Source organism: Schistocerca americana, chromosome X (assembly GCF_021461395.2).
Source record: "Schistocerca americana isolate TAMUIC-IGC-003095 chromosome X, iqSchAmer2.1, whole genome shotgun sequence".
NCBI lineage: Eukaryota > Metazoa > Arthropoda > Insecta > Orthoptera > Acrididae > Schistocerca > Schistocerca americana.
Genome location: NC_060130.1, coordinates 92,862,630 through 92,876,541, shown reverse-complemented (window position 1 = coordinate 92,876,541; position 13,912 = coordinate 92,862,630). Strand labels below are relative to the sequence as shown.

Genomic DNA, 13,912 nt, shown 5'->3' with positions numbered 1-13,912 from the left:
AAAATTCCACGCACAAGTCATTACCATGGAATTTTCAAGGGCTCCGCAGCCATTTTTCCTTATGTGTCTACCAGTTTCAGTTTTTCAGTTGAAAAACTTAAAACGGCGTCTGTAACACCTCGCAGTGCAGAATACATTCGGTGCAGACATCTCTCATGTCAAACAAGCCTTTGGCTTACCTTTCTGTTGTAGTTTTTTATTTTTCGTCATAAAAACTAAAACGGAAAGGAAAGCCAAAGGCTTGTTTGACATGAGGGATGTCAGCATCGGATATATTCTGCTCTGCGAGGTGTTACAGCCGACGTTTTTAAGTTTTTCAACTGAAAAGCTGAAACTGGTAGACACATAAAGAAAAATGGCTGCGGAGCCCTTAAAAATTCCATGATAATGCCTTGTGCATGGAATTTTATGTCTAATATTGAACCTGATACTTGCCACTCCCGCAGAAACTGTGAAGATCAAATTAGTGTGATAGTAGTTCCAACAAAATTAAGAGAGTACCGAGGACCATATTGTTTTGAGATTTCATGTCAAATGATTCTGGATAGACTTGCTGTTACGTGTTTCGCCTTTCTTGAGACTGATTACTTCTGGCAACCCCCCCCCCCCCCCCCCCTCCTCCTACTTCTAGCTGTCTCCCCCCCCCCCCACCCCACCCCACACACACACACACACACACACACACACTCCTCTCCTCCTCCCTAGGCACTACTAAGTTAATCTATGTACAGAGGCACATTATAATACTTCCCATAATACGGTTTACATGGATGGATACGTACTTGACTGTAGGTTACGGTACAATAGATAGCGCTCCCTGCCGCGCACTCTACATCAATCTGCAGACTGGGCAAAGTCATAGATAGTTGTGAGTCTATATAAATCATGCGGTAATGTGTATAGTACACGCCAAAATTTAAGTACAGTATTCATACGAATAAAGCGACATAAATTGTTGTGTCCCTCCAGTAAGCGTGACCGATGAAAAAGAACTTACAAGAACGGTCATATCGTTAAACTTCACGAAGTCTCAATTTAGACGCAAAATGCAGCTTGTTGGCAGTACCTATATTAATTAGTAGATAAGTGAGGATAGTTGTGATGTTTGTTTGTTCCTGATGCTGTACATTATGTCCTGAGCGCACTAAGCATTCCTCGCAGTACTACCCACTTGGCGACGTTGCGATGTACCTCGATGTGATAAACTAGCATTGAGGAAATTTCACTCAGTAATACACATTGTTATCGCGGTGTTGTCTGGTACCAAAATCACAGGAAATTCATATGTAAGTTATTAGGAAGGCGCCGAGAAAATACAAACGTTTAGCATAAGACAAATGATATGGGGTGGTGTTATACTCCATAAATATAACGTGTGGCCATAATTTAAGTTTGATAAACGATGAAGGACGTTTTTCGCAATTTGGATGAGCTTCCAGCCAATTTTTATTTCGAATTACGTGTGATCGAAAGCATGAATGTCACGTGGGCACGGCGGACCAATCGGAACGTAGGAATTTCAAAGACATTTCGCCATCCAAACAACCGGTTGTCCAAGCACTACACTGCCTACAGGATTGGTGCAATGTTATGTGTTTGTGGGGTGTGAGAAATCAGTGGGCATCATGTGTTTATCAAATGTTGTTTCGAAATTGTTCGAACTGCAACGAGCTTCCACCTTCAGTGCCGGGTATTGCATCCTTTCTAGCATTTCTGACTGTGCAGTAAGGACCCTATGCATATTTTACAGCGAACGGGCTCCCCAGTTGCAGGGAAGACGGCCATAATAACGCCAAGGATAGCGTCAGAGGAATGTTAAACATAGTGATTTTTTATTTTTATTTTAAAATTCACGTGTTGTATGCAACGACACTTGTCAGGTAGGTAATAATGAGTTTTTTCCGGTGCAATCTGAGCCACGTAGTCTATCGTGCATGTAAGCGACGCAGTAAAATATCCAACTTTCGTCCTGTGCCTTTCTTCCCTGAATGAGGAACCCGCCATGTTGAAGCAGTTTGTTAATACGCTACTGCACTATTTGGTTACACAGAGGCGACGCAGTAGGGAATACCTAGAAGGCCAAACATGCGTCTGTTTGATATGTCGAGCTTGTGTTGTCTCGTCTAAGAACTAGGTATATCTTAAGTTCCTGTTTGTGCTTACATTCAGTCATAATGTGATGTTAAAGGTGTTATTGTACTTACTCATGAGAGTTGTAGTACTCTTGAACGCAGTGTTACTTAAAATAAAGTGATTATGGAAACTGTGCTACTCTTTTTATTTTATGCAGCTTTACAGTGTCTATTGGCGATGCATGCATAGTACAGTGAGTTCCTCCAGTGTATTTGTATCGTAAATAAATATGGGAGCGGCGTTAAGAAGTTCTCCCAGTCGATAAATATTAGTAGTTAAAGACTAGTAAGTTTTGTAGTTTGAGTTACTTGACTAGTATGCACATTCCGAATCGACCTGTGAGAAGAACTGTTGGGTTGTTCCAGTGGTAATGAAGTTTGACACGTGAAAGACTTGTCGTCTGTTGTGTTTATTGGTATATCTACTTATTGTAACTGAACGTTGTCTATGGCCTGTGTTATTAAACAATTGGCACATGTATCTACAGTGGGCGTAATCTTCCACTCGTTCAGGAACATTGGGGAAGTGCTTATTAAACATGCAGTTCCATGCCCTTCAGAAAATTGATTAGAATTTATATCTTGAAGACTGGAATTTGCTAGTTATTTTTTTTATAAGAAACACTGCCACCTCAGAGTAATATTCAGTCTGATTTGAGAAGGGATTTTGTAGAGGTAGTCGTTTTTTTCAATGGTACAGCTGTTCATAAGTGTCTTGGAGGTTGTGACTGTGATAATTCCAATTTTGTCAACATTTTTACACTGGTGGGCAATGCTTGGTCAGCAGGAAAGTAAAGTTTGTTGAAAAATGCTGAAATATAAAGCCACCAGTTGTATGTATAAATAGAATGCTCAGAAATTTATATATACTTATTTGGTAAATGGTGCTACAATATTAAACATTTTAGCGTTGTAGCACTGTGTTTTTACTTTGTGATGTGTTGGGGTTCCATATAACTCATAGTCTCCAAGAACTAAAGCAATCCAAATTTATTACTTATGAAAATTGTGTTAAATTCACAGCAGAGTGGCTGTTTATTGTACATATTTCATTGTATCGATCAATATCAGCATTAATTTCCTTTTGCTTTGAGGGGTTGGGGCTAGAGCTGAATCTGAAGTTCTGTTCACACTTCTACTCTATTTTGCCACATTTTTTTCCTTTAAATATTCACTTTTATTGGGTAGTAATAGAGTAAACTTTAATAGAGCCCAATCTTGTAATAATGACTGTTGATTTTCGTTTCAGTGATGTGATAAATTGAAAATATTATGATGGTTTACATATTTCAACATCAGTTACAACAGTGCGTTTATTGTTATTATTTTAACTGACAGCTTCTTAATGTAGCTAGATAACAGGGAAGATAGTTATTTTAAAACAAATTTAAATTTGTTTTGAGTGATGGTAAGTAAAGTGCTTTACACATCACATATGTAGAAATAACATAGCTTAATGGAAAATTGTGGTTGGAATAAATGCAGTGGTATAAGAAGGGAGAAGTACTTCCTACATTCACCAATGGCCGTGTTGCCAGCTAGTCATTGAACCATAAACTTATTTAATTCACAGAATAGACAAAGTTAAGCTATTGATACACACAAACTTCTTTTTTTTTTTTTTTTTTTTTTTTTACCCTTTCTGTACAGAAGTGGTGCACACTATGTGTTTATAAATGCAGTGATGCACTTACTATCAAGAATGTGAGGAAAAAGTAATTGCTAATTCTAAGTGTTCAGTAAAAATAAAGATTATGGTGGAAGTGATAATTTGTAAACATTTAGTAGCAGATCATTGCTGTGTATGGGGATGAAATCAAGCTACTGCAATGTAGGCATCCATTTTCACCATATCTGTTGACTAATGTAGGTCTTGTAAACAGTGTATATAGTAAAAAGGCACTGGGAGTCAAGCTGGGCATTCTGTGGGGTTGAAATACAGTTAAGCTCTAAATTTGTAGAGACAAATTTGTACTTCCACCATGAAAGTCATTCATCTTTCCGCTGTACTTGAATATGTGTTTTTAAGTATCCTTAACCTTGCGTATTTTACTAAAAGCTTTTGTTACTAGTTCATTGTGGGAATGAAAGATCTGGTACATTATATGGAAAGCTGTTGAATAAACAAGACTTGAGAAACATTGTATCTACTAAGTGTCCTTAAAACACAATATGCAGCCAATAGTTCCTACTATTGAGTGCAGCCAGTGAAGACATAAGCTTTTTTACAAAGTGATTTTTCCCCAATACTATTTCATGGAAGAATATTGTACTGCTTCCTCCTTTAAGTCAGTCCATCAGTGTCAAAATGACATATCAAAACAAGTGATCATGAAATAGAGAAGAAAAACCCAAATTGCTCAACAGATGACAGACCACTGGACCAGATCATATACCAGTGTAAGTCTATGTATAGTATGCTAAAGAACTTCCTCTTACAGGGACTAGAGAAATATAGTTTACGTAGTGTGTAGAAAGAAGCATTCTCCTTTTCAAGAAGGGCCATTGAACGGAACTACAGGCCTGTATCTCTGATGTTGGAACAGGTTTTAGGCTCACGGATGACATTTTTTGAGACCAAATCTCCCTGTAGGAATCAACATTTGTTATGAAAATAAAGATTGTGTGAAACCTCTGTTCATTTGAGACCCAGCAAGCAGTTGATATTAGTGTCCAGGTTGATGCCATGTTCCTGACTTTTAGAAGGCACTAAATATAGTTCCCCAATGCTGCCTGATGAACAAATTATGAACATACAGGATGTCAGCCCGGTGGTGTGTTTGGATTGATGAGTTTGTAGCAGACGTGATTCTCAGGGAGTGAAATCAAGATCTTTGGGTGTTCCACAAGGGAGTGTTAATAGCACCATTACTTTTCGCAGTATGTATAAATGACCTAGTGGATAATTTCAGGAGGTCCACGAGTTAGTTTGCGAAGAGTGCTGATGTACACAAGGTATTTGCAACACGTGAAAATTGTAGCAGAATGCAGGGAGAAGTTCTGAGGCTTAATACTTGGTGCAGAGGTTGGCAGTTAACTGTCAATGTAAACAAACCTAACATATTGCACATAAACAGGCAGGACAATCACTGGAAGCAGTCATACCCACTACTTATAATGCAAGTATGCACAGGGAGTGATTTGAAGAGAAAAGACCACATACAACTTATCATAAGCGAAGCCAGGCAGGCTTGTGGAAGAATACTCAGGAAGGGTTACCAGTCACCAAGGGAGGTAGCTTACAAAATCCTAGTTCCTCCAAGATTTGAATGTTGCTGTTCAGTCTCAGATCTGTATTAAATAGGGTTAATAGAAGGAATAGAGAAGATCCAAAGAGAGCAATGTTTCTTGTTACTGACTCCTTTAGTAATCACGTATGTCGTGTAGGTGCTCATCTAATTCCAACTGTAGACACTGCAGAAGCAGTGTTCAGCATATGGTGTGCTTTACTGTTAAAATTCTGGTTGTGTAACATACTGAAAAGTTGACCAATATAGTGCTGCCTCCTATCAGTATCTTGAGAAAAGAGATTTAAGTCTACATGAGATTATCAACAATTGTTCATCTTACAAACACTTTGCGACTGGTACAGGTAACAGAAGTGACAGTGCTACATAAGTACCCTCTGATCATACCGTAAGGTGGCTTGTGGAATATAGGTATACGTGTAATGTGAGGTTATCGGGGTTGAATGTAACCTCAAGTGAACATAGTGGAAACAAGTTGCTCATTTAGACTATGAACTGATCAGTTGTGATTTTTCTTTGTTTAAATGTTGTGTAATGTTAAAACAGTGTGTTCAGTGATATGAGCTTTGAAATTACGTAATAATAGAAAAACATGTCTGACTTTGTTGACTTACATTATAAAGTGGCTAATTTGTTTTGCATGGAGCTAGTGTTAAGTTTCTGCTGGCAGTTTGTGCATTTAGAACTTAACCGACTGAAGCTTGTTTTTCTTTGTAGTGATGGTGTGATATAGTTTGCCATATAAAGAAGCATACAAGCTACATAGTTTGAAATGATTTTGCTGGTTGAATGTATGTGTAGTTAAAATGTGCTTCTTGCTTCATTAATAATAATGTTAACAGCAGCAGCTATTTAATATTGGTCAACAATAAAAAAAGTATGGAGATTTTATGTCTTAAGAAGGATGTATGAATGGCACATATAGTATTATCTCTTGAGGTACAAATGAAATAAAAAAGAAAATGTACTGCAGAGAAAACACTGTTGTGAGAACTCTTGCTTTGTGCCCAGAGCATTTTTGGTACTCCATGCATAAGTAATGAGAGTAGTTGCTGCCTACCAAGGGATCATATGAGATTTCTTCAGTTGGCAACATTCTTATGAAGTTCTGGTAGTTTGCTTGCCTCATTTCTGATTTGACACATTCACTGCATTTAACTGTGTGGCAGCAGCTACCTTTCTTAGTTGCTGTCAACAGTTCAGAATGTGTACTTTATTATGTTATGTAGTGATATGTGCTGTTCTAATGGCGCTCTCTCTCTCTCTCTCTCTCTCTCTCTCTCTCTCTCTCTCTCTCTCTCTCTCTCTCTCTCTCTCTCTCTCTCCCTCTCTCCCTCTCCCTCTCCCCCCCCCCCCCCAATTTGTTTATGCTGCGTGTAAGTGCCCACTGATCTTATAAGTGTAAAACGAGTCACTTTTGGAGTGGCTTATGTTCTGCAGATCTGCAGCTGAAAGTATGCAAAGTATCAGATTATGCACTGGAAACATAACTAACCTATAAGGGAAGTGAAATAGTCATATTTAGAGAATGTAGAGTTTATCATGTATTGTGATTGTGTGATGCAAATGGAAATAAAATGGTAAACTGGGCATGATCTGAAGGAAGAGTGGTACTCCACAAACCACTTTGAAGTACAGAGTGGAGGATACTTACTGTGGTACTGCATTAGGATTTCTTCCCATTGCAATTGCCTATGGAGCATTGGAAAAATAATTGCTTAAACACCTCTGTACATGACGTAATTAGTCCAATCTTATCTTAACGATCATGATACGAACAGTACATAAAGGTTGTGTAGTATATTCTTAGATTCCACACGTAAAGCTGATAGTTGCAACTTGGTAAGTAGGCTTTCACAGTATCGTTTGCATCAATTTTCAGATGTGCCAGCCAGTTCAGGTGTATCAACTCTGACACTTCCCTGTTGATCGAACAACCTGTCATTACACATGCTGCTGCTCTTCGTATATGTTCAGTATTGCCCGTTAGCCCTATTTGGTACAAATCCCACACATTTGTGCACTATTTTAGGACGGCTTACACAAGTGTGCTGTAAGCAACGTACTTCGTAGAGTGGTTGAATTTTCCCAGCATCCTACCAACGAAACTAAGTTTGCTACCAGCTTTACTTATGACAGAATCTATGTGATCACTCTATTTCATATTCCTACAACCGATTCTAAATTTCTGAACATTTAAACTAAGTTGCCAGTCTTTGTACCTCTGTAACATCTAATCAAGGTCTGAATATTTGTGCAGCTTTTCTTTTCAGGCGGTAGTTCGTGAAATATAACAGTGTGAACAATAAGGATTCCAACACGTTTCCCTGGGACACACCTGAAGTTACTTTTACATCTCTTGATGACTCTCCGTCCATGATAACATGCTGAATCCTCTCTACTTTCATTAAGTCAAATAGTTTTTGGAAATTGAGAAATACTGCATCTGAATGTCTCAATCAGTGAGTTTCAGAATTTTATATGAGAAGTGAAAGTTGTTTTTCACTTGTCTGATGTTTTTGGAATCTGTGCGGGTCAGATAGGTTGTAGGATTCTACAACACACGGATGTTGTGGGTATTGGACAATAATTTAGTGGATTCCTTCTGCTAACTTTTCTGCAGACTGGTGTAACCTGTGCTTTCTTCCAATTACTAGATATAGGTTTTGTTGAAGGGATCTATGGTATCAAAAGGGGCGAGACTTACTCAGCCGCGAGGTCTGCGTAGAATCTGATTGGTATTTTGTCAGGCAGTAGGGGTTCTGTCAAGCATTGGAGCTTGGTTCAGTTTTCACGATTTTACTTGTATCTAGGTTCTGTACCATTCATCTTTTCAGTGGTGTGAGGACTAAACTGGGGCAATACTCCTGGACTTTTTTTAATATAAAATAACATTTGAAAGCAGAGTTCAGAATTTATGATTTTTGCTTTGCTAGCATGATTTTCAGCTCATCATTCACATATGGCCAGTATTTCTTTAGATTTTGTGAGGGATCTTTCAGTAAGATTCTACTGCAGTAATTGTTTAAGTCTTCACATGTTGCCATCTTGAATGTCAAATGTTTCAATCAGCATCTGTGTATACCTGAGTCAGAATAACAAAGTGAATGCCAGCAAGACACTGTTGAGTGTTGAATGGAGCATTGTTGTTGGGCCACAATTACATGCATGTGCGCATTTGGTTGTGGGATCAACAGCTGTGTGGTTCTGTACTGACTACTTCCGCACGCTCCCTGTTGATAATGTGCAGTATTGGGTTCACTTCACAGGATGGTGGTAAACTCGTCATTTATGGAACACGTTCCTGTTGATAACATGATAGTTTTCCTATTTGTAGACTTCATAAAAGCAACAGTGTGTGCACTGTAATTCATGTTTAAAGGTGTATTCAGTGTTAAAGGTCGGCTCAAACAGATACGACTCCTTCATTAACCAACAAACTACATTAATATAATATACTAATCACTGTAATGTGCATGTAGTATATGATTCTTGTGCAGAGGTATTTGTTAATTGCAAGATGAGATTTCTTATAGAACTGTAGCAGAAGTCGCTCACAAATACAAAACACAACCACGTCTGCAAACGCTGAACGAGCTTGAATAATGGCAAAGGGTAAATGCAACTTAGCCAAGTCACTACCCTCCTTTCTCGACTCTGTCGTCTGAACTACGGTCTGTGAATAGCTTGTAGAATTGTCTATGGATGTGAGTATATCCTCAATATTGTTTCCTAAGCTCACTTAGTTTTTCCAGGCTGCTTTAACAACTTTTCCTGTGTGGTGTGTATCACCGCTTCACTTCTCTGGTGTGTTTTGTGCTATTGCTTCCTGTAACAATTTTTAAATTCCTGCCTCTTTGAAGCTTTTATGTTAGCATGTAATGCTTGATTTGCACCCAAATCCGTCTGACAATATTAAGTAGCCGTAGTATGGTGAAAGCTTGAAGAACCCTGTGACAGTATTTTGTGCCACTTAAAGTGGCTTGGTGTGTGTGTAGAGAGGACCAAAGGATGCAATACTTTTTCTCAAGTCCCCTTTTAAGGGGTAAAACACCCCCAAAGATAATTTGGCATATTAAGTATGGAGGAAATTGTTTGAAATGATATGTATGTTTTTCACATAAAAGTTGATACATAGGCCTAATTAATGTTCTTGATATTTGTATAATCAACTTTTGTAATAATTTGAATTTTTGCAAAATACTCCACACCACCATTAAGTTCGAAAAATGAAAACGTTCGTTACAAAATAAGTTAATGAAACTTTAATCTTGCAGGCATTTGCAATAGACCTGGTTTCTGATATACTGTTCTTGAAAAATAAGCGGTACACACTGTGCTGTCAAAGTATTCCAACATAATTAAACTATCTAGTCTAGTTGTTTTATGTTTCAAATTGTCATTTTACATTCATTCTTGTTTTTTAGTATACCGCCTCACATACAAGTATTTTGTTAATTGAAAATAATGTTACTCATTGTGATGATTAAAAATCATTATAATAATGACAAAATAAATGCTTAAAACATGTTTTCTTACAGCATACGTGTAAAATGAGTTAAGTTTCCTTACAAAATATACATGACAGAGAACATAATGGAAAACAGAAATCAACTGGATTTCAAATTGTCGCGAGTGACCCTCTAAATAATCTGATTCATATTGAGCATATTTCAGTGTATTAGTAAGCCTTGGCGAATAGAATCAATTATATACTAGTGATTGCGGCTTGATTATATTGTTTCTCAAGTGGAGATTGACATAACAACTCAACAGAAGTAGATCTGAAAATCTTCTCACAAAGTTCTTCCAACATCGAAAGCTGTATATGGGCTCACAATTGTACTTGCGCCACAAGCCCTTTTGGGGGTCACGAAATGAGCAAATTTTTTGTCCTCAGGTATAGTGCTCTAAACAGTCCTTTCACACTAAAATGTTTTTCAAATATCTTTTGATCCGATCAGACAGATGCTGTTATGATGACAGCTGGGACTTCAAAAAGATCTGGAATTATCAGTCCAAACTCTTGATTAGTTTCTTTTGAAACCATGTGAAGGGTGATTCAGTGTGGAAAAGCTGTTTTGACCGTCAAACCCCAGGATAAGGAAGTTCATCTGGTGATCCCAAAGGGCTCAATGGCACAGGTACAGTTGTGAGATGTATACAGTTTTCAATGTTGGAAGAACTTTCTGAGAATTTAAGATGTAGTTATGGTTAAAGAATATGGATTTCAATCTCCACTTGAGAAACAACATAATAAAGCTGCAGTCCTGGTACATAATCAGTTCTCTTAACCAAGACTTACCAATGTATCGAAATATGCCTGATACTTATAGGGTCACTTGTGACAATTTGAAATCCTGCTGAATTTTGTTTTATATTGTGTTCTCTGTTGTGTATTTTATTTGAAGAAACTTTGTTCATTTTTTGTATGTGGCATAGGAAAACATTGGTTTAAGCATTTAATTACAGAGTGTCATTGTTGCTATGATTTTGGGTCATAATAATGAGTTACTTATTATTTTCAATTAATAAAATACATGTATGGGAAACACTAAACTAAAAAAACACAAATGAATGAAAAATAACAATTTGAAACTTAAAACGATTGTAATCAAAATATATAATTAGGCTAATAATGAATGTTTAGATAGTTTAATGAGGTATGTTGAAAATACCCAGCACATTGTGCATAGCTTGTTTCCAAAAATGGAATTTCAGAAAGCAGCTTTATTACGTATGGATGTATAGAGCTTGAAAGCTTTTTTAATTTATTTTGTAAAAAATTTTGTATTTTTCAAAGTTAACTGATGGTGGTGGAGTATTTTGCAAAATTTCAAATTATTGCAAAATTTGATTACACAGACCTTTATATGAGAAACATTTTTTTGCATTTCATTATTTCGAAGGTATTCCCCTCCAAACCTAATGTGCCAAATTATCTTTTGGGGTGTCTTTCAATATTTAAAAGTGAAATACATGGTTTCTTTTGTTTCACTAGTACCACAAGCTCTGCCTTACACAGGTCATCCCAAACTTTTTCAGTAGCGACCAGTTGAGCCACGAAAGAAAATTGTCTGGATTCATCTTGTGGTAGCCTCGTGATTCCCTCGATTTGTAAACTAAGTGACAATTTAGTACGGAAACAGCTTGCAAGAAAAAACCTCTTCTGTCCTTTCCCAGGGAACAATAGTACGTCATAATTTTCTGTTCAGTTTTTGCTGACAAAATAACTGGCATTTATCAAAGTCAAATATAGCCACACTAGGCCTCTTAGAATTCGATAACACCACACAAGAACATCACGCATTCACATTATTTTGCATCCCTTAATTTTTTTAGATCTGAATTGCAGGGTTCTGACAATTGTTAATAAATTAGTTTTGCTGCCACTGAATAGTTCTATCTTGCAAGAAGTAATACTTCTATGGTTTGATGTTTCTTTCTCTCATAATACCCACATACATTGTGCCCAACTCATTTTCATCTTTCTCTCTTTCTAACTGGATGTTTGTAGCCTAGGTAACAAGCCTCTTTATGTTCTATGCGGTATTCTTTGTGAACATTCATGACACTGTATGTTGTGTAAGACTTCACACACAATGGTAAGGAGAGTTGGGCTACAGAGTGGTGTGACAACTGTTGTCATAGGAAAGCTGGGCAGGAGCAGAAATGATTAGCGAACAAGATTATCCGACAAACAGAAGATTTACTTTAACTTTTATTTATCAGTGTATGACAATTCATTACAAATAATGCAGCACAAAACAAGAGTCCAACTATGACAAAGTCAACAAGAGAGAGTCTACTAAAGCATGAATGATGGTGTCGGAACTGCGACTAGACATGATCTGTGTAGCATCATGTGTCGAAGTGACTGCGAGTGCAAGTAGGCCAAGTGGCTGCCTCCGGCCGCTGTGTGTCGCAGCAGCAGAGGGCACTTGTATGGAGTCACTGGAGGTGTGGCTTAGCGGGTGTGCGCCACTAATTACACCCGATCCTGCGTGACGGCTATCAGTATCAAACAGAAACTTGAAATTCTGTTACTGACATAATGCTGCATGTGGGGCGGTATCCTTACTTGGGACCACACTGTGAATGTTGTGAGTGTCTGGAGTTTTTTTTACCACCTTCATTAGGAGCAGCAGGGTCACAATTGCCTCTCTCCTCGAAACAAATGCCCATGCCTGCACACCTGACCCTACAAAATTTCTGTTTAGCAGCCACATTTATTTGCTCACTTTCATTGCACGCCTCGGTCATTATGTTGTGTAAAATACATGCCACACAAAGAAATGAAGCACACAATGAGAACAAATGGTAACAGTTAATTTACTGGCCACAAACATCATCAGCAACAGAATAGTGTTGCAGTCCTTTCTGGTTGTGGTGAATGGGACAGGAGGTGCAACAGTGTGTGTTCTCAGATTGCTTGTTGCTACGACAGCAACACTGTAAACGTGTAGATGCCAATCGCATTGTTATTCTGATCCAGACATACAGCTCTTATTTTGTTTTGCATGTATTGTGCATAAGCCTGTTTCTTTAGACATTGCTTTATGGTGTCTGTTTTCCATGAAGGTTCCTCCCATCGTATACTGTTCTACTTGGTGCACAAATATCCAGTGCATGATCAACTGTTCTTTTAAGTCGTTAAACTTAAAGCAAAGCTCTTCTGTGTACTCCTGGTCAGAGCTAAACTTCTCAAGTTCCTCATTGAAATATGACACTTCTGCTTCTTTATCTAGTTTGCTGAATGTATAAATCTTCCTTCTTGTTTTGTCATTGGGTAATCACATCACTGCAAATAACTGGTTGTCATTGATACCATTTGTGGCACGAATGACCTCAAATAGGTCACGTCTGTTGCTAATAGATCAAATTTATTCTCATCACGAGTAGGGTCCTGTATGAACTATTCTAGGCAATTTTCTCAGAGAATGCGCTCGGTAAAGTTTTGCAGCATGTCTCGCCATGCCCGCCACTAACAAAACTGTAATTATCATAATTATTGTTGGGTGATGAGTCTTCCCTTATGATTACAGTATGACGGGGAACTTGAAAACCCACGAACCAGGGTTTTCTATAAGGTTTCTGGTTACAGTGAGAGGTGAGTATGGTACAGAACCTTCAAGTATCCGATTCTAGCCTTGCTTTCAACTCAGAACCAGATGGGCCCACAATCAGTTTTGAGGGCAGTGATGCAGATTGTGAACCTAGTTGAAATTCTGCAAGACTGCTCCTGTCAACCATATCTGCCAGTCATTAGAATGATCAAAGTATAACCTCAGAACTTGTGTGACGGCCATCTTTTGTTTCAACTGGTGCTCCTTGTTGCCTCAGTGGCTGCTGGAACAGGCTGTTCAGGTTGAATGAGTTCTCCAGACATTCTCATTAATATTAAGTGTATGCAGATGATCATCTTCCCATCCCATGCTGCCATTTCCATAAAGGGTACCATTATTTCCAATAAGTTTCAACTACTGATGATTACTAGTCCTCTGCCCTAATGTGTTAACATCCCCTTGACAT

General features: G+C 38.0%; 1 protein-coding gene across 8 annotated transcripts in view; it reads left to right on the top strand.

Annotated features, from left to right (window-relative positions):
- Positions 1 to 1,546: 1,546 nt before the first annotated feature.
- The window catches only part of LOC124554686 (homeotic protein female sterile-like), a 262,983-nt gene continuing 250,617 nt past the window's right edge, over positions 1,547 to 13,912 (top strand). For 5 of the 8 annotated variants that reach the window (XM_047128311.1, XM_047128312.1, XM_047128307.1 and 2 more), the window contains exon 1: positions 1,547 to 1,880. The gene's annotated coding sequence lies outside the window, so the exon portion shown is untranslated. The other 3 variants (XM_047128310.1, XM_047128308.1, XM_047128309.1) reach the window with 3 other exon arrangements.